This window comes from Bos taurus, chromosome 1, assembly GCF_002263795.3.
Source record: "Bos taurus isolate L1 Dominette 01449 registration number 42190680 breed Hereford chromosome 1, ARS-UCD2.0, whole genome shotgun sequence".
NCBI lineage: Eukaryota > Metazoa > Chordata > Mammalia > Artiodactyla > Bovidae > Bos > Bos taurus.
The window spans coordinates 10,620,365-10,627,753 of NC_037328.1; positions in this window are offsets into that span (position 1 = coordinate 10,620,365).

Consider the following 7,389-nt stretch of genomic DNA (forward strand, 5'->3'; position numbering starts at 1 on the left):
AACCCTGTAGTGAAGACCACCCTGCAGTTCTGGGAGCTGGTACTGGGATGGTCTTTTCTCCATCGGTGAGTCCATTTGCTGTGAAGAATGCTAAACTTTTGATCCAGAAATTCTGAAGTTGAGAGTCTATCCTTAAAGCAATAATCAATACTGCAAAGATTGACATGAAGTGAAGTTAAAGTCACTCAGTTGTGTCTGAGTCTTTGCGATCCCATGGACTATACAGTCCATGGAATTCTCCAGGCCAGAATACTGGAGTGGGTAGCCTTTCCCTTCTCCAGGGGATCTTCCTGACCCAGGAATCAAACCAGGGTCTCCTGCATTGCAGGTGTATTCTTTGCTAACTGAGCTATGAGGGAAGCCCCAAAGATTACTTACCAACAAACTCTTGTTTCAGTATTATTTACAAGAAGTTGGACTCCCCAGCATAGACAGAGAATAATTAACCATCTTTAAATGAATAGCTCTAATTCTCTGCTGGGGAATAAACTGCACAGAATTCTCCATTCATGAAATGTCTGAGTCCCAAATAACTACCTACAATTCTCAGCACCTACCATCCTGACCTTTCATTTGAAACTCACATGTGACGCCATCAGGGGAGGCACTGATATCAGTGCATTTTGAATGTGTACCTTTTTTTTTTTTTTTTTGAGCTTTTCCATTTCTCTTGAGCTAATTTTAATGCATATCATTTTCAGGATAATTACAAATGTATAACTTTTCAAATTTATTGGTATTAAATTGCTCAAAACATTTACTCATGATTTGTAAATTCCTTATATTTTTATTTGTTCTTTTTCTTTTACTTGAGCCAGCTCTAGTTTTTTGATTCTATTATTTCTTGTTTTATATCTCATTCATTTCTACTCCCATCTCTATTTCTATGCTTATACTTACCTTATTTATTTATTTAGCTCTTGTGATAACTTTTTTCAATCTTTCTTTTTCAATGAACATATTTAAGTATATAAGTTTACCTCTAAAAGTAGATATTTGAATTCCACAAGTTTTGATAAGTAATTCAGTTCTAAATATTTTTTAATCTTCTTTTGGAAAGTCTTATGGAAGAAGTGTTTAGGACTGCAGCTTTTTAATGCAGCTTTTAGGGTTGGGTATTTTAAAAAGTGATTTTATAAGAGTACATGGTTTGTATCATATTAACTCTTCGACATTTGCTGAAATTTCTTAGTGATCCAGTAAGTGGTTAATTTTTGAAATGTCCTGTGTAATTTTTGTTGGAGGCAGAGTTCTAGGTATCTATTAGATAAAACTAGTTTATTTTGTAAGTCTTCTGATCCTTACAATTTTGATCTAATTTATTGGCTTCTGAAAGATTTATGAAAGTCTACCACTAAGACTATGGCTTTGGTCCATGTCTCCAGGTAATTCTATGAGACTGTCAATCATTTAAGTCTGGGTATTGTTATAGGTATGCTCAGTTGCTTCAGTCATGTTCAACTCTTTGCAATCCCATGGACTGTAACCCTACAGGCTCCTTTGTCCATGGGATTCTCTAGGCAAGAATACTGGAGTGGGGTGCCATTTCCTCCTTCAGGGGATCTTCCTCACCCAGGGATAGAACTTGCATCTCCTGCATTGCAGGCAAATTCTTTACTGGGGAAGCCCTGTAGTTAAGGTCATAAATATTATATTTGCTCAATGGATTGCTTTTTCAATTATTAGAGAGTGGTCTCTTTTAATCCCTGTTATTTTTTGTCCTGTATTTGATTTTGTATGGCAATAATATTGCTCAAGAGGCAGGTCAGGTGGTCTGGTATTCGAGTACCAGACCACCTGACCTGCCTCTTGAGTAAACTTGTGTGCAAGTCAGGAAGCAACAGTTAGAACTGGACATGGAACAACAGACTGGTTCCAAATAGGAAAAGGAGTACATCAAGGCTGTATATTGTCACCCTGCTTATTTAACTTATATGCAGCGTACATCATGAGAAACACTGGGCTGGAAGAAGCACAAGTTGGAATCAAGATTGCCAGGAGAAATACCAATAACCTCAGATATGCAGATGACACCATCCTTATGGCAGAAAGTGAAAAAGAACTAAAGAACCTCTTGATGAAAGTGAAAGAAGAGAGTGAAAAAGTTGGCTTAAAGCTCAACATTCAGAAAATGAAGATCATGGCATCCGGTCCCATCACTTCATGGCAAATAGATGGGGAAACAGTGGCAGACTTTATTTTTCTGGGCTCCAAAGTCACTGCAGATGGTGATTGCGGCCATGAAATTAAAAGATGCTTACTCCTTGGAAGGAAAGTTATGACCAACCTAGATAGCATATTAAAAAGCAGAGACATTACTTTGTCCACAAAGGTCCATCTAGTCAAAGCTATGATTTTTCCAGTGGTCATATATGGATGTGAGAGTTGGACTATAAAGAAAGCTGAGTGCTGAAGAATTGATGCATTTGAACTGTGGTGTTGGAGAAGACTCTTGAGAGTCCCTTGGACTGTAGAGATCCAACCAGTCCATCCTAAAGGAGATCAGTCCTGAGTGTTCATTGGAAACACTGATGTTGAAGCTAAAACACCAATACTTTGGCCACCTGATGTGAAGAGCTGACTCATTTGAAAAGACCCTGATGCTAGGAAAGGCTGAGGGCAGGAGGAGAAGGGGATGACAGAGGATGAGATGTTTGGATGGCATCACCGACTCAATGGACATGAGTTTGGCTGAACTCCAGGAGTTGGTGATGGACAGGGAGGCCTGGCGTGCTGCAGTCCTTTGGGTCACAAGGAGTCAGACATGAGTGAGCAACTGAACTGAACTGAATATTGCTCTATTCATTCTATTATATGGCATTAATATTGCTACATTTCTTTCTTTGAAATTTTAATGAAGCATGATTGATTCACAATGTTGTAAATGTGTTAATCTCTGCTGTACAGCAAAGCAATTCAGTTACATTATACACACACACACACACACACACACACACACACACATATATATATATACTCTCTTTTAGGATGGATTGAGAGTCTTTTGGACCATAAGGAGATCCAACCAGTCCATCCTAAAGGCAATCAGTCCTGAATATTTATTGGAAGGACTGATGCTGAAGCTGAAGCTCCAATACTTTGGCCACATAATGGGAAGAACTGACTCATTGGAAAAGACCCTGATGCTGGAAAAGACTGAAGGCAGGAGGAGAAGGGGACAACAGAGGATAAGATGGTTGGATGGTATCACTGACTCGATGGATGTAAGTTTGAGCAAGCACTGGGAATTGGTGATGGGCAGGGAAGCCTGGCATGCCGAGTCCAAAGAGCTGGACACGACTAGGTGCAGGAGGGCTGAGAGGAGCTACTCCACATTCAAGATCAGGAAGGGCAGCTGTGAGGAGATACCCCTCATCCAAGATAAGGAGCAGTGGCTGTCCTTTGCTGGAGCAGCTATGAAGAGATACCCCCACGTCCAAGGTAAGAGAAACCCAAGTAAGATGGTAGGTGTTGCGAGAGACATCACAGGGCAGACACACAAATCATAATCACAGAAAACTAGTCAATCTAATCACACAGACCACAGCCTTGTCTAACTCAATGAAACTAAGCCATGCCAGGTGTGGCCATCCAAGACAGGCGGGTCATGGTGGAGAGGTCTGACAGAATGTGGTCCACTGGAGAAGGGAATGGCAAACCACTTCAGTATTCTTGCCTTGAGAACCCCATGAACAGTATGAAAAGGCAAAATGATAGGACACTGAAAGATTAACTCCCCAGGTAGGTAGGTGCCCAATATGCTACTGGAGATCACTGGAGAAATAACTCCAGAAAGAATGAAGGGATGGAGCCAAAGCAAACAAATACCCAGTTGTGGATGTGACTGGTGATAGAAGCAAGGTCCGATGCTGTAAAGAGCAATATTGCATAGGAACCTGGAATGTCAGGTCCATGAATCAAGGCACATTGGAAGTGGTCAAACAGGAGATGGCAAGAGTGAACGTCAACATTCTAGGAATCAGAGAACTAAGATGGACTGGAATGGGTGAATTTAATTCAGATGACCATTATATCTACTACTGTGGGCAGGAATCCCTCAGAAGAAATGGAGTAGCCATCAAGGTCAACAAAAGAGTCCGAAATGCAGTACTTGGATGCAATCTCAAAAACGACAGAATGATCTCTGTTCGTTTCCAAGGCAAACCATTCAATATCACAGTAATCCAAGTCTATGCCCCAACCAGTAACACTGAAGAAGCTGAAGTTGAACGGTTCTATGAAGACCTACGAGACCTTTTAGAACTAACACCCAAAAAAGATGTCCTTTTCATTATAGGGGACTGGAATGCAAAAGTAGGAAGTCAAGGAACACCTGGAGTAACAGGCAAATTTGGGCTTGGAATACAGAATGAAGCAGGGCAAAGACTAATAGAGTTTTGCCAAGAGAACGCACTGGTCACAGCAAACACACTCTTCCAACAACACAAGAGAAGACTCTACACATGGACATCACCAGATGGTCAACACCGAAATCAGATTGATTATATTCTTTGCAGCCAAAGATGGAGAAGCTCTATACAGTCAGCAAAAACAAGACCGGAAGCTGACTGTGGCTCAGATCATGAACTCCTTATTGCCAGATTCAGACTTAAATTGAAGAAAGTAGGGAAAACCACTAGACCATTCAGGTATGACCTAAATCAAATTCCTTATGATTATACAGTGGAAGTGAGAAATAGATTTAAGGGAGTAGATCTGATAGATACAGTGCCTGATGAACTATGGATGGAGGTTCATGACATTGTACAGGAGACAGGGATCAAGACCATGCCCATGGAAAAGAAATGCAAGAAAGCAAAATGGCTGTCTGGGGAGGCCTTACAAATAGCTGTGAAAAGAAGAAAAGTGAAAAGCAAAGGAGAAAAGGAAAGATATAAGCATCTGAATGCAGAGTTTCAAAGAATAGCAAGGAGAGAGAAGAAAGCCTTCCTCAGCGATCAGTGCAAAGAAATAGAGGAAAACAACAGAATGGGAGAGACTAGAGATCTCTTCAAGAAAACTAGAGATACCAAGAGAACATTTCATGCAAAGATGGGCTCGATAAAGGACAGAAAGGGTATGGACCTAACATAAGCAGGAGATATTAAGAAGAGATGGCGAGAATACACAGAAGAACTGTACAAAAAAGATCTTCATGACCAAGATAATCACGATCGTGTGATCACTCACCTAGAGCCAGACATCCTGAAATGTGAAGTCAGGTGGGCCTTAGAAAGCATCACTATGAACAAAGCTCATGGAGGTGATGGAATTCCAGTTGAGCTATTTCAAATCCTAAAAGATGATGCTGTGAAAGTGCTGCACTCAATATGCCAACAAATTTGGACAACTCAGCAGTGGCCACAGGACTGGAAAAGGTCAACTTTCATTCCAATCTCAAAGTAAGGCAATGCCAAAGAATGCTCAAACTAAAGCATAATTGCATTCATCTCACACGCTAGTAAAGTAATGTTCAAAATTCTCCAAGCCAGGCTTCAGCAATACATGAACCGTGAACTTCCAGATGCTCAAGCTGGTTTTAGAAAAGGCAGAGTAACCAGAGATCAAATTGTCAACATCCACTGGATCATGGAAAAAGCAAGAGAGTTCCAGAAAAACATGTATTTCTGCTTTATTGACTATGCCAAAGCCTTTGACTGTGTGGATCACAAGAAACTGTGGAAAATTCTGAAAGAGATGTGAATACCAGATCACCTGACCTGCCTCTTGAGAAATTTGTATGCAGGTCAGGAAGCAACAGTTAGAACTGGACATGGAACAACAGACTCGTTCCAAATAGGAAAAAGAGTACGTCAAAGCTGTATATTGTCACCCTGCTTATTTAACTTATACGCAGAGTACATCATGAGAAACGCTGGGCTGGAAAAAAACACAAGCTGGAATCAAGATTGCCGGGAGAAATAACAATAACCTCCAATATACAGTTGACACCACCCTTATGGCAAAAAGTGAAGAGGAACTAAAAAGCCTCTTGATGAAAGTGAAAGAGGAGAGTGAAAAAGTTGGCTTAAAGCTCAACATTCAGAAAATGAAGATCATGGCATCTGGTCCCATCACTTCATGGGAAATAGATGGGGAAACAGTGGAAACAGTGGCAGACTTTATTTTTCTGGGCTCCAAAATCACTGCAGATGGTGACTGAAGCCGTGAAATTAAAAGACGCTTACTCCTTGGAAGGAAAGTTACGACCAACCTAGATAGCATATTCAAAAGCAGAGACATTACTTTGCCAACAAAGGTCTGTCTAGTCAAGGCTATGGTTTTTCCTGTGGTCATGTATGGATGTGAGAGTTGGACTGTGAAGAAGGCTGAATGCCGAAGAATTGATGCTTTTGAACTGTGGTGTTGGAGAAGACTCTTGAGAGTCCCTTGGACTGCAAGGAGATCCAACCAGTCCATTCTGAAGGAGATCAGCCCTGGGATTTCTTTGGAAGGAATGATGCTAAAGCTGAAACTCCAATACTTTGGCCACCTCATGCGAAGAGTCGACTCATTGGAAAGGACTGATGCTGGGAGGGATTGGGGGCAGGAGGAGAAGGGGACGACAGAGGATGAGATGGCTGGATGGCATCACCGACTTGACAGACATGAGTTTGGGTGAACTCAGGGAGTTGGTGATGGACAGGGAGGCCTGGGCGTGCTGCAGTTCATGGGGTCACAAAGAGTCGGACACGACTGAGTGACTGAACTGAACTGAACTGATACTTTATCATGTTATTTTCCATTATGGTTTATCACAAAGTATTTAGTGTAGTTCCCTGTGTTAAACAGTAGGACTTTGTTGTTTATCCGTCCTGTATACAATAGTTTGCATCTGCTAACCCCAAACTCCCAGTCTGTCCTTTCCCTACCGTTCTCTCCCTTGGTAACCATAAGTCTGTTCTCTGTGTCTATGAATCCATTTCTGTTTCATAGAAAAGTTTATTTGGTTGATATTCGAAAAATATATCTTTTCTCCATCGCTTCTGTTTTTAAATAGTATGTAACTTTCTCTTTGTAATCTTTATATATTCACATAAATCTCTACAACAACAAAAGATACAAGGAGGTCCCGTGCACTCCACTCAGCCTGCCTCAGGGTCCACATCTTGCAGAACTATACAACTCTCTGTGTTAAATTTCTAAAATACAAATACATACATTAAATTTGTTAGTAATTATTAATAACATATATTAATATGCATTAATGTTAATTAGTATTAACACATTAACATTAATATATAATATTAACATATAAATTAACATATATTGATTTATTAATAACATGTATTAATACATATATTAAAGACATGTATTTAAATTTCTAAAATACAAATACATACAAATACAAATATTTAAATTTCTAAAATACAAAAATACAAATCTTGT